General features: G+C 38.0%; 1 protein-coding gene across 14 annotated transcripts in view; it reads right to left on the bottom strand.

Moving 5' to 3' along the window:
• TTBK2 (tau tubulin kinase 2) overlaps positions 1–14788 on the bottom strand; it is a 145376-nt gene that overhangs the window by 69066 nt on the left and 61522 nt on the right. Inside the window, exon 4 of one of the 14 annotated variants that reach the window (XM_025295831.3) lies at positions 7895–8006. The exons of the other annotated variants lie outside the window; for them this stretch is intronic. The gene's annotated coding sequence lies outside the window, so the exon portion shown is untranslated. The remainder of the gene's footprint in view (positions 1–7894; positions 8007–14788) is intronic. 14 annotated transcript variants of the gene reach the window in all.

Here is a 14788-nt window from a genome sequence, read left to right as displayed (position 1 = left end):
GGAAAAAAATAAACAAGAAAATTAAAATAAGAGTTCCCTAGAAATAAATACATAGAGTCTGGTACACAGATGGAACTAGAGAAAGAACAGAAGTCAGCAAGTCAGCACTGATCACTAGGAACCATAGGCTGTTGACCACAAGAAAATACAGGATGGAAATATATCAACAAACCAATTTTAACTTTCTGTTTATGTGTCTTCTCTTAGAAATCTGCTAAAACACAAAGGGAAGTCTGAACATACAAGCCAGATCTTTACTATCCACTGGAAATATCACCACTGAAGTTTTTTCTTAATCTTCTAGCTTTTGACTACTCTAACCCTACAGGGAATGTTTGAGGTCTGTCACCAAGCTCTGTGCAAAAGAGAAACAATGAGTGATATCTCCAGCCAAAAAAGACCATAAGTAAACTTAATTAGACAGGTAATATGTAAAGATATTATAGGCAAAGTAGGACCTCACTAGTTAAACACAGATTTTAACTGTGATATAGAAAGGATTTCTATTTATCTAAGGGAAGTAGTAACTTAACTATATACTTTTTGTTCTTAAAGGAAGAGATATGCTATATGCTTAATGAAATGCACATAACCTAAAGAATATTTTTATTTTTACGATTTCAGATGATCATCTACCACTTTTGGTTTCAATTCAAGAGCTTAAAACTTCGGCAGGTGGTGGTGGTGTGGTGGTCTACATCTTAATGTTAAATTTTTTTTTGAGTTATTAGATTTCTTTGGAGTCCTAATGTATTTTGGAAATTCAAAAACTGAACAAATCACAAATGGTGCAGTGGATTAACAATAAAAATAATCTGAAATCTTCAAGGGTAGATGGCATCCAGTTCACTACATCAGATTGTACTTTTCTCTCCACTTCTCAATAAAATTTTTTTTTAATTTTTTAATTGGAGGAAAATTGCTTTACAATGCTGTGTTGGTTTCTGCTGTACAACAACACAAATCAGTCATAATTATACATATATCATCTCCCTCTTGAGCGTCCCTTCCTTCCCCCAATCCCACCCCTCTAGGTCATCACAGAGTACCAGGCTGGGATCCCTGTGAATCCTAGTGTTAAATATTAATATCTTGCAAAAGGCAAGTAATTTTACATGAGACTTGCTACTAGAGGAAAGTAAATCTATCAAAAAGGGCATCAATCATGTTTCTTTTTAAATAAAAAAGCCATTTAGTAATAAAGTGAAAAGCTGAGCTAAAAGTATCCCTAACCCACTAAATGGGGATGCTCTGGAATTCACAGAACAAACTCCAGGTCAGTTACAAATTAGCAAATAAGGGGATTCTGCAAAGGTGGACAGTTAGACTGCTAAGAATACAACAAAATTAGCTTCCTTATCCATCTATCATTTACTCCTCATATTTACCCACTCCTCACCAAAACCAAACCAAATCTACCCTAATAATAACTCATGAAGTATCCACACCAATGGAAGACAGAAAAATACATAGTATAGGTCCTATCCTCAAAGACTTTACAATCTTATCGAAAGCAATAAATGTATTATAAGACCAATATGGGCAGTACAGATCAAATTATAGCTTATAAAAACAAAGAATAAGCATTACAGAGAAAGCAAAAAATTAGATAAGAATGCATCACAGAGAGTGCAGCTTGACTGAGTTAACTTGACAGTGATACAAAAAGACAGGAGGGTGTCTTCTAAGCCAAGTCCCACAGAAAAGTAACTGAGACAAGAAGTCTAAGGAATAAAGCTCCTACCAGTGTTCATGAGGATGCCCATCTAATAACCCTTAGGTTCTCAGTAGCTCATCAGGAGCCAAAGGCAAAAGAAGTTTCTAGACTCTTCAGTCCAGATAGCCATCACAGGGAATTTCATCATTTAAACAAGACTATCCTACCACAATGGCCAACTTAAAACTAGCAGGCTTTTATGATTCTAATGAAAAAAAAAATGAGCATGATTTCCTCATCCTATTTTTTAAATGTACTAAAGTATAACAAAAATGTATAAACCAACATATGTTTTAAAAAGGAGAGAAAAGATAAGAAATTAGGAGACCACTACCCCAGGTGGCTCAGTGGTAAAAAATCCACCTGCCAGTGCAGGAGATGTGGGTTCGACCCGTGGGTTGGAAAGATGCTTAGGAGAAGGAAACAGCAACTCACTCCAGTATTCTTGCCATGAGAACCCCATGAACAGTATGAAACTGCAAAAAGATATGACACCAGAAGATGGGCCACCCAGCTTGGAAGGTGACTAATATGCTACTGGAGAACTGCAGAGAGCAATTACTAACAGCTTCAAAAAGAATGAAGCATCTGGGCCAAAGCAGAAATGACACTCAGTTGTGGACATGTCTGGTGGTGAAAGTAAAGTCCAATGCTGTAAAGAGCAACACTGCATAGGAACCTTTAACATTAGGTACACGAATCAAGGAAAACTGGATGTAGTCAAGCAGGAGATGGCAAGAGTGAACATCGACATCTTGGGAATCAGTGAACTAAGATGGACAGGAATGGGTGAATTTAATTCAGATGACCATTGTATCTACTGTGGGTAAGAATCCCTTAGAAGGAATGGAGTAGGCCTCATAGCCAACAAAGAGTCTGAAATGCAGCAGCTGGCCTTGGAGGACAAAATGATGCAGGGCAAAGGCTAACGGTTTGTCAAGAGAACCACATTGGTCATAGCAAACAATCTTTTCCAATGGCACAAGAGATGACTCTACACATGGACGTCACAGATGGTCAATATCCAAATCAGATTGATTGTATTCTTTGCAGCTGAAAATGAAGCTCTACAGAGTCAGCAAAAACAAGACCTGGAGCTGACTGTGGCTCAGATCATGAACTCCTTATTGCAAAATCCAGGCTTAAATTGAAGAAAGTAGGAAAACCAATAAGCCATTCAGCTATGACCTGATTCAAGTCCCTTATGATTATACAGTGGAGGTGATAAATAGATTCAAGGGATCAGATCTGTTAAAAAAAAGTGTCTGAAGAACTATGGACAGAGGTTCATAACACTATATAGGAAGCAGTGACCAAAACCATCTCAAAGAAAAAGAAATTCAAGATGGCAAAGTGGGTTGTCAGAGGAGACTTCTCAAATAGCTGAGGAAAGAAGAGAAGCAAAAAGCAAGGAATATATACAATTGAATGAAGAGTTTCAGAGAAGAGCAAGGAGAAATAAGAGGGACTTCTGAATAGTGTGAAGAAATAGAGGAAAACAATAGAATGGGAAAGACAAGAGATCTCATCAAGAAAACTAGAGTTATCAAGGGAACATTTCATGCAAGGATGGACATGATTAAGGACAGAAATGGTAAGGACCTAACAGAGGCAGAAGAGATTAAGAGGATATGGCAAGAATACACAGAAGAACTATACAAAAAAGGTCTTAATGACTTGGATAACAACGATGATGTGGTCAGGCACCTAGAGTCAGACATCCTGGAGTGTGAAGTCAAGTGGGCCTTAGGAAGCATTACTACAAACAAAGCTAGTGGAGGTGATAGAATTCCAGCTGAGCTATTTCAAATCTTAAAAGATGATGCTATTAAAGTGCTGCACTCAATATGTCAGCAAATTTGAAAAACTCAACAGTGGCCACAGGATAGGAAAAGGTCAGTTTTCATTCCAATCCCAAAGAAGGGTAGTGCCAAAGACTTCAAATTACTGGATAATTGCACTCATTTCTCATGCTAGTACGAGATTATGCTTAAACTCCTTCAAGCTAGGCTTCAAAAGTATGTGAACCGAGAACTTTCAGATGTACAAGCTGGGCTTAGGAAAGGCAGAAGAACCAGAGATCAAATTGCCAACAATCACTGGATCATAGAGAAAGGAAGGGAATTCCAGAAAAATATCTACTTCATTGACTACTCGAAAGCCTTTTACTGTGTGGATCACAACAAATTGTGGAAAATTCTTAAAAAGGTGGGAATACCAGACCACCATACCTGTCTCCTGAGAAAGCTGTATGCAAGTCAAGAGGCAACAGTTAGAACCAAACATGGAACAGACTGCTTCAAAACTGGACAGCGGTAGGACAAAGCTGTCTATTGCCACCCTGTTTATTTAACTTATATGCAGAATACATCATGCAAAATGCTGGGCTGGATGAATCAAAAGCTGGAATCAAGACTGCTGGGAGAAATATCAACAACCTCAGTTATGCAGATGATACCATTCTAACTGCAGAAAGTGAACAGGAATTAAAGAGCCTCTTGAGGGTTAAAGAGGAGAGTGAAAAAGCTGGCTTAAAACTCAATATTCAGAAAACTAAGATCATGGCATCCAGTCCCATCACTTAATGGCAAATAGATGGGGAAAAAGTGGAAGCAGACAGATTTCATTTTCTTGGGCTCCAAAATCCCTGCAGACAGTGACTGCAGCCAGGAAATTAAGAGACGCTTGCTCCTTGGAAGGAAAGTGTGAAAGTAAAGTCGCTCAGTCGATTCAGCAAACAGTCCAACTGTTTGCCATCCCGTGGAGTGGTTCATGGAATTCTCTAGGCCAGAATACTGGAGTGGGTAGCCTTTCCCTTCTCCAGGGGATCTTCCCAACCCAGGGATTGAACCCAGGACTCCTGCATTACAGGCAGATTCTTTACCAGTTGAGCCACAGGGAAGCCCAAGAATACCGGAGTGAGTAGCCTATCCCTTCTCCAGCAGATCTTCCTGACTCAGGAACTGAACCAGGGTCTCCTGCATTGGAGGCAGATTCTTTACCAACTGAGCTATCAGCAAAAGATGCTTGCTCCATGGAAGGAAAGCTATGGCAAACCTTGACAACATATTAAAGAACAGAGACATCACTTTGCCAACTAAGGTCTATATAGTCAAAGCTATGGTTTTTCCAGTAGTCATGTATGGATGTGAGAGTTGGACCATAAAGAAGGCTGATCATCGAAGACTTCATGCTTTTGAACTGTGGTGCTGGAGAAGATCTTAAGAGTTCCTTGGACAGCAAGGAGATCAAACTAGTTAATCCTAAAAGAAATCAACCCTGAACATTCATTGGAAGGAATGATGCTGAAGCTCCAATACTTTGGTCACCTCATGAGGAGAGCCCACTTATGGGAAAAGATCCTGATGCCAGGAAAGACTGAAGGCAAAAGGAGACAAGGGTGGCAGAGGATGAGATGTTTAAATAGCATAACCAACTCAATGGACATAAGTTTAAGCAAACTCAGGGAGATAGTGGACAGGGAAGCCTGGCATGCTGCAGTCCATGGGGTCACAAAGAGTCAGACATGACTTTGCAACTGAAGAAAAACAAAATGGCTAATGATTCTAAGCATCTTTTGCTGAGCTGATTTTCCATTCTATATCCTCTCCCAAAGCCCATTAAAGATCTTTAATTGGATTATTTTCTCATTGTTGAGTTTTTGAAGTTTTTAAATATTCTGAATATAAGTCCTTTACAGATATGTGATTTGCAAGTATTTTCTCCTGGTCTATAATCTGTCTTTTCATTCTCTTAATAGTGTCTTCACAAGCAAAATACTTAATTTGATTCAGTCCAATTCATCAGCTTCTTCTTTTCCATCATGATTTTGGTGTCATGTAAAAGAACTTCTTGCTTACAGCCAGCTCACAAAGATTTTCTGTGTTTGCTTCTAAAAACTGGATAGGTTTATATTTCACATTTGGATGTGTGGTACTTTTCAAGTTCATTTTTGTATAATGTGTGTAGTTTAGGTCAAGGTTCACTATTTTGGTATTTGTATGTCCCACTGTTCCAACACCATTTATCAAAAGTGCTATTATTTTTCCACTTTGCAACGTTGTTAAACATTATTGGCCATATTTCTATGAGTCTATTTCTGGAATCTATTCTAGTTTGGTGATCTATATGTCTATTCCTTCACCACAGTGTTGACTGTGGTAGCTTTGTACTAAGTTTTAAAATCATGTAGCTTGATTTTTCCAACATTTTTCTTTTTTAAAATTGTTTTAGATATTCTAGGTCCTTTGTCTTTCTATAAAAATTCTAAAATTGGTTTCTCTATCACGAGAAACCAATTGTTGCTATTGTTATTGCTTCAAATATATAAATCAACTTGAGGAAAATTGATGTCTTAAGTATAGTGAATTTTACAATTCATGAATACAACATGTCTTTCTATTTATTTAAATTTTCTTTTTAAAAAATAAATTAGGAGGGGACATATGTATACCTATAGCTGATTCATGTTGATGTTTGGCAGAAACCAACACAATACTATAAAGCAATTATCCTCAATTAAAAATAAATAAATTTTTAAAATAAATAAAAATTAAAGAAGTTTTAAAAATAAGGATTTTACATTTTCACCATAAAGCTCTCATAGTTATTTTGCTACATTGATACCTAAGTATTTCATTTTGGGAGAGCTACTATAAATGGATTTTTTAATATTCCATTTTCAATTATTTATTACTAGTACACAGAAATATGATTTTTTGTGTGTGGGCTAACCTTGAACCACTTACTAAACTCATGTATTCCAGTTATTTTTTTCTGGATTCCTTGGGATTTTATAAATATAATCACACTATCTGCATAAATAGAGACAGTTTTATTTCTTCCTTTCTAATCAGTATGTCATTATTTCTTCAAATATTTTTGCCATACCAGAACCATTATCTTCACATTCTGGGTCTCTGACAACACAAATGTTAGACCTTATGAGAGTTTCAGGATTTCTGAGGCACTTATTTATTTTTTTCTCTGTTCTTCAAATTGGATCATTTCTATTTATTTAACTTCACTGACTTATTATGTCATGTCCTCTCTGCTATCAAGCCCGTTCAGTGAGCTTTTCATTTTCATTATTGTATTTCTCAATTCTAAAATTTCCATTTAGTTCTTCTTTACATCTTCTATTTCTTTGCTGAGACTTTCTATCTTCCCACTCATTCCTAGAATATGGTCATAATATGATTTTAAGTCCTTTTGAGATAATTTTAACATCTGTGATCCTGGCACTGGCATCTCTTTTCTGCCTTTTCCCAAGTGAGTGCAGATTTCACAGGTTCTTTTTAAGCTGAGTAATCCAAGATTGTATTCTGGACATTTTGAATATAATCTTTTGAGAATCTGGCTCCTATTTAAGTCCCACCAAGAGTGCTGGTGTTTTTAGTTTAGCCAGTAATTGACCCAGCTGGGTTCACATTTCAAGTTCTGACCATCCTTCTGTAGCCTGCATGTCCAATTTCAGTTTAGTGTGCAAAGCCTTTGAAGTCATACTGAATGTGTTCCATAACTGTCCCACGCAGTGTCCAGTTTGGGGCTTGGGAGTGGTCTATCCCATAATTTGGTCCTCAGTGTGCCATTCAGGATCACACTCAAGCACGCACAGCTTGGAAGTCAGCTCAGGAGTCTGTGAGTAATTTTAAGTGGTCACTTTCCCAAGCTTCTCATTCGCCTGCAATCCTCTGGATTCCTGGGGCTTCCCTTTTTCAGCTTCCTGCAGAAAGCTGGGGCTTCATTAGCCCTATTCTTCCATATACTTCCCATAACCATGCCCACATCAGGGCCAAGCAACAGAAGAGCAAAGGGAAACAAAAAGCAATGGGACTTGCCCCACTCTCTTGAGACCACAGCTCCTCCAATCTGAGAGGAAGGTTCCTATCCTTCTGAGATTCAGGCTCCTGCCTGCCCCACTGACGCCATTGCCCAGGACTGCTTGAGGCCTGGGTGCAAGAGAATGAAGAAAAAGGGGGAAAAAAAGAAAAAAGAGAAGGATGTAGGATTGCCACATTCTGAGTATTAGGAGACGTCTTTCCTCTTCCTTGGGTCAGAACTAATGGGATTCTCCTGGTGCTTTTTCTGTCCATGTTAATAATGCTCACGTCCAAGTTTCAGGATACATTAAGTTCAGGCTGGGGCATACTGGAAGAAAAAAAATGGTAAACTCACCGACGGTTCAGTAGTACTTTGAATTCTGGTCTTCTTCCCCAATCTGCCTCCTACTATTTATTTTTCAGAGTCCTCAAATAGCCACTCCAAGCATTCTGTCCAGGTCTTACAGCTGCATTCAGTGGGAAAGACAGGGTGAAGTGTGCTTACTCCATCTTATCTGGAACCAGAACCTGGACTACTGCTTCTCATAACAAACTTTGTAGAACTGACTGACTCAACTACTTGTTAAATTTGATCATAAGAAATTAAAATTTTAAAGTAAATATATCCTGTAATAATCCTACTGAGGAAAAGGGAACAAGCAACTTAACAGGATCACATTATTTTAAGCATATATACTTTTGGCTATTCAATTATTAGGAAAAAAGTGAAGTTCTTAATTATACTTTGCTTTACTTCTCTAAATCTTATTTTACCTGTGGATTTTTGTGAATAGTAGAACTGTTATAAAATTTTTAAAAGAAGGAAAAAAAAAAAAAGATTTATTGAAAGTATGACTCAGAGAAAGCCCAGTGCACTTGAGAAGCTATAAAGTGTTAAAGAAATTGAAAAACAGTTCAGGATGACCAACACTAAGTGTAAGCCCAACAGTTTCAAGAAAACAGTACAGAAAAGCAAGCAGATATCAACTCAAGGTTTTGTGTGCCATGTTAATTTAAAGTGGGTATAAAGAAAGTAAAGGAAGGCCCTGAAGTGTTTTAGCAATGGACAGGGAGTGACATGATTTTCTTGAAGGATTACACCTCTGCAGAACATAAAAGTGCATAGAAAATGAATCTTATTGTCTGACTCTAAGTGGGGGGGGGTCTCATCAAGTTGGAGAACAGTATTTACAGTATGACTCCACATGTGGTTGGGGGTTATGGGTAGGGAGGGAGATTTTATACACATACATGCACATACAGACATGCACACATACATACAATGTTATGATACACATCATATATAATCAAATGATTACATATCATATATCCATAAATCATATGATTATATTAATTTCTATCTTATTATGATTCTATATAACATATATATGTATATATTCATGTACACAGACATATGGATAGATTAAATATGTATTGAATGTTTCAGGAAAAAACAAAAGAAACCAGTAATAGTGGTTAGAGAGGAGAGTGAAAGGCCTAAGGGAAAAAACCTTTTACTTTTTACAGTACTCTTCTATTTGATTTTAAATTCTTTTACCATGAACATTTACACTCTTAAAAAGGGTTTAAAAAAAAAATGGAAGGAGAACATATGCAAAAGTTAAATATGATATAGATATAAGACATTAAAATAAGATATGTATGAGCCTACCATTCAGGAGCACTGTTCCTAGCATATAGTAAGCACTCAAACAGTTACAGATCTTCCTACAAATAAGATGTTATTAATCATTTATAAAGAAGGGTCACAACAAAAAACAGCTGATTTTAATTACACTACGCTATACTGCACAAATTTACCAGGTATGTTCAAGCATTTAGAAATCTGAGAAAAGATAAAGAGTAAAAATGGATTTTAAAGATATTTACTATCATTTAATTATACTTTTGCTATAAAAAGAAATGTTTGCCTATTTTTCTCAATTTCTTAAGCACTGAAGGGTATAAAGGGAAAAGAGTCTCTCCTCTCCTGGTCCCTCTAATTCCAATACACAAACATAGCCATTCCCAATGGCTTAATGGCTTCTTGAGTTCTATACAATTGCAGACTTTCTTTGTGCATATAAAGCACATATAAATATGTATATTTATATATATTATATTCTCTTTCAAGGAAATTAATCTCTGCTCCTTTAAATAATCTAGACCTACTCTATTTCTTAAATATCATTTTTCTAAACCCAAATAGAGTAATGAATAAACAAATCCTTAAACTGCCAGATGAAGCTAAATCTTCCAAGTTGGGATATACTTAAATGGACAGGTTGAACAGTTGAAGTTCTCAATGATCTCCTAACATCCCTTGATAGAAAAGATAAACCTTAACTAGGGCAAACAAAAGTTACTTTAAGGGGAAAAAATTACTAGGTAAAATGAACAAAATGGCAGATGAAAGGTTTTTTAAAGATTAAAAGATGTAATGAGAGGTAAGGTGTTATCCCTAATCTTTAGGTCCCAAAGTCTGACTACTATGCTCTCTCACAAAAGAAGTTATTTGAGATCTTCTAACATACCCATATCTGATGGCACAGAAGAAGGAAAGCGAAAAGCAAAGGGGAAAAGGAAAGATATAAGCATCTGAATGCAGAGTTCCAAAGAATAGCAAGGAGAGATAAGAAAGCCTTCCTCAGAGATCAATGCAAAGAAAGAGAGGAAAACAATAGAATGGGAAAGACTAGAGATCTCTTCAAGAAAATCAGAGATACCAAGGGAACATTTTATGCAAAGATGGGCTCAATAAAGGACAGAAATGGTAGGGACCTAACAGAAGCAGAAGATATTAAGAAGAGGTGGCAAGAATACACACAAGAACTGTACAAAAAAAAAATCTTCATGACCCAGATAATCACGATGGTGTGATCACTCACCTAGAGACAGACATCCTGGAATGTGAAGTCAAGTGGGTCTTAGGAAGCATCAATATGAACAAAACTATTGGAGGGGGTGGAATTCCAGTTAAGCTATTTCAAATCCTAAAAGATGATGCTGTGAAAGTGCTACACTCAATATGCCAGCAAATTTGGAAAACTCAGTCGTGGCCACAGGACTGGAAAAGGTCAGTTTTCATTCCAATCCCAAAGAAAGGCAATGCCAAAGAATGCTCAAACTACCGCACAATTGCATCATCTCACACGCTAGTAAAGTAATGCTCAAAATTCTCCAAGCCAGGCTTCAGCAATACATGAACTGGAACTTCCAGATGTTCAAGCTGGTTTTAGAAAAGGCAGAGGAACCAGAGATCAAATTGCCAACATCCGCTGGATCATCGAAAAAGCAAGAGAGTTCCAGAAAAACATCTATTTCTGCTTTATTGACTATGCCAAAGCCTTTGACTCTGTGGATCAAAATAAACTGTGGAAAATTCTGAAAGAGATGGGAATACCAGACTGCCGGGGTCCAGCCCCGGTGGATCCAGGGAATTCGAAGCGGGGACGGCGTCAGCGAAAATCAGGAAACAACTGCTTAAATAAACGTTTATTAAGGATATAAAGAGTGGTGAAATAAGGATAGCTCAGCGAAGAAATTCAGTGAAGAAAAGAGGCTGAATAAAATTCCAAAGCAGGGAATTTACGTCACCTACGAAGGCCGCAGGCGTCCTCCCGTTCTCCCGAAGGAGAGGAGACACTAAGGCCTCCCCGGTCAGATCTTAGAAGCCCAGGCAAAATTAGTAGGCTTGACGAGCTTCCCTGCCTCAGAGGAAAAGTTCAGCTAGAAGGTGAAAGAAAGAACGACATGGGGAGACCAAATTTCGGTGAACAAAAAAGGGCATACTTTATTTTCCAAAGTAGTTTTATACCTTAAGTTGTGCATAGAGGATAATGGGGGAAGGGGTAGAGTCATGCAAAGACAGCAGTTCCTGATCCTTATCGAAGCCAGGCTTTCAAACATATCATATGCAAAAGTTTAGGTGATTTACATCATCTTCTGGCCAGGAGGCCTGTTAACATTTTAAGAAACTTATTTTTCTCTAAAGGTGATTATTCTAAAGTCAGGCGCCAGCCTCCAAAAAGCATTGGATAAAGCTGCATTCCTATAGGGCAAAGGTGAGGTGGGCTCAATCAAGAAAAGAATTAACTCAAGGGTCCAAGGTTACAAACATTGAGGCTACTACTTACATTTCTATACACCCATTATATTAATCAATACACTGCCAAGGACACAGTAGGTAAGGGATATGGAGACTTAGCAGCAAACATTGGCCCAACAAGTGAAAAACCCTTCACCAATACAATTTCTAATCAATCTTTTAACTACTCAAAGGAATCTGTGTTTAAACAGTTTAGAACATCTCCTGCCTCTCACCGTTGGGAGGCTCTGAACAATCACATGCTGCTGGAAAAAACCTATTCAGGCAGGCTAGAGGACTTCCAAAGGAGTTTGTAGGTTGAAACACTGTCACACCCAGGAATTATTAACTGGAGCTGTAAGCTAACTCTTTTTTCAGAGAGAGGTAGTGGGGGACAGCCCCCCGTAAAGTCAAAGGTGTAGGTGAAAGCACAAAGCAGAAAGTAGGCAGACTCTGGTTTTGGGGGTAGATGCTCGAGAATTTCCAGGGAGACTCCTGAGGCTCGATCCCGCCTTTGTGTATGCCAAGCCTCCTTCCTCAAGACCTTTGCCAGGGGCAGACCACCTGACCTGCCTCTTGGAAAACCTGTATGCAGGTCAAGAAGCAAGAGTTAGAACTGGACACGGAACAACAGACTGGTTCCAAAGAGGAAAAGGAGTATGTCAAGGCTGTATATTGTCACCCTGCTTATTTAACTTAGATGCAGAGTATATCATGAGAAACACTGGGCTGGAGGAAGCACAAGCTGGAATCAAGATTGCCGGGAGAAATATCAATAACCTCAGATAGGTAGATGATACCATCCTTATGGCAGAAAGTGAAGAGGAACTAAAGAGCTTCTGATGAAAGTAAACAGGCGAGTGAAAAAGTTGGCTTAAAGCTCAATATCCAGAAAACTAAGATCATGGCATCCGGTTCCATCACTTCATGGGAAACAGATAGGGAAACAGTGGCTGACTTTACTTTTCTGGGCTCCAAAATCACTGCAGATGGTGACTGCAGCCATGAAATTAAAAGACACTTACTCCTTGGAAGGAAAGTTATGACCAACCTGAACAGCGTATTAAAAAGCAGAGACAATACTTTGCCGACAAAGGTCCATCTAGTCAAGGCTATGGTTTTTCCAGTGGTCATGTATGGATGTGAGAGTTGGACTGTGAAGAAAGCTGAGTGCTGAAGAATTGATGCTTTTGAACTATGGTATTGGAGAAGACTCTTGAGAGTCCCTTGGACTGCAAAGAGATCCAAGCAGTCCATCCTAAAGGAGCTCAGTCCTGGGTGTTCATTGGAAGGACTGATGTTGAAGCTGAAACTCCAATACTTTGGCCACCCCATGCGAAGAGCTGACTCACTGGAAAAGACCCTGATGCTGGGAAAGATTGAGGGCAGGAGGAGAAGGGGAGGACAGAGGATGAGATGGTTGGATGGCATCACGGACTCAATGGACATGGGTTTGGGTGGACTCTGGGAGTTGGTGATGGACAGGGAGGCCTGGTGTGCTGCAGTTCATGGTGTTGCAAAGAGGCGGACACGACTGAGCGATTGAACTGAACTGAACTGATGGAACAGAAACTCAGAGAGGGCAAGCAAATTTGGAATAACTTTCACAGACATTCTATACTGAACAGATCAGGGGGTCTAATCCAGAAATCACATATTCCTTATATTCTTATGACTGGGGGAAGAAAGGAGTCACATTTTACAGCAGCAACTGAAGACTTCAAGCAGGGAACGCAGAAGAGGTAGAGCTGATCTTCTGTAGTAGTAAGCTTTCATCTCAACTTTCAGCTTGTGCTCTTCAGTCTCCAAAGCAAAAATAAAATTCAGGACCAATATTCCAGGGTTTAAAAAAAAGTTCCCACAAGTCAAAACAAAAATCACAATCTCTTTTTGGGCTGTAAGGGAAACACAGTTTTCCCCTGCATTTATATGGGGAAAGAAAAATTCCTAGTTCAACTGAGGAAAAAATTACTTGGTTATAACAGTGGTATTTACTCTATTTGATATCAATAGGATCTTCACTTGCCTTTAGAAGATCTGGAGGAGAAAAATGTTTAAATACTTAAAGAAGCTTTAAATTAATTATTTTCTCATCCAAGGTAAATACATTAAGAGAAAAACCTCAGTTTTACTTAATTGTGCTTTGAAAAGGCACAAGAGATAAGATGATATTGATCATTTACAGCATGAAGAGCTAAAATGGGATAGAAAGGCTGGGCAATTTTCTAGTTTTAAGTTCAATAAACTTCATTAGATTGAACACATCATGGAGGTAAGACACATAAGGATTAGTGGTGTGTGTGTGCGTGTGTGTGTGTAGAAGGAAATGGAAGTACAACAAACTTCATTAGATTGAACACATCATAGAGGGAAGACACATAAGGATTAGTGGTGTGTGTGTGTGTCTGTGTGTGTGTATAGAAGGAAATGGAAGTACAACAAACTTTATTAAACACATTATGGAGGGAAGACACAGGATTACTGGGAGGGGCGGGGGTGGGTGTGTGTGTGTGTGTAGAAGGAAATGGCAATCCACTCCAATATTCTTGCCTGGGAAATCCCATGGACAAAGAAGCCTGGCAGGCTATAGTCCATGGGGTCACAAGAGTCAGAGACGACTTAGAACTAAACCACCACTTGTTTCAAATGGAAGCAAGTAAACAAAATATAAACTTCTCAAGATCTTAGGAAGACTTCCTTTGATGAAAAGATATGAGGATAAATTTTAGTCATTTTATAATATTCTGAATTTCCACATCACACCACCTATATGCAAAGATTAAAAAAACAAAAAAACAAAAAAACAACAACTTCAAAACCAAATATAAACCATTTTCTGGAAGATCCAAGTGACTGTCTCTTGTAACAATGAAGAACTAAACATCTATATCATGGTTTTGAGAATCTAAACCTTAGTCACCCAAAGATGACTTTACCAACTAGTATTTATAACACTCTTTAACAAATTATTCCAGAATCTTAATAATTCTTTTTCTTACCAAAAAAATAATTTATTAAAATGATAACCAGAAATAGAAGAGTTAATGTTATCCTATTCTCCCACAACTCCATTTACAAATGTACAGTATCACAAAATACAAAGCCACGTTCTACTATCACTCTGCTACTAAGCATAGTATGTCGAGTTTAAATGTACAAAAT

The sequence above is a fragment of the Bubalus bubalis genome, chromosome 11 (assembly GCF_019923935.1).
Source record: "Bubalus bubalis isolate 160015118507 breed Murrah chromosome 11, NDDB_SH_1, whole genome shotgun sequence".
Lineage (NCBI taxonomy): Eukaryota > Metazoa > Chordata > Mammalia > Artiodactyla > Bovidae > Bubalus > Bubalus bubalis.
This window is presented reverse-complemented; position numbering and strand designations above follow the sequence as displayed.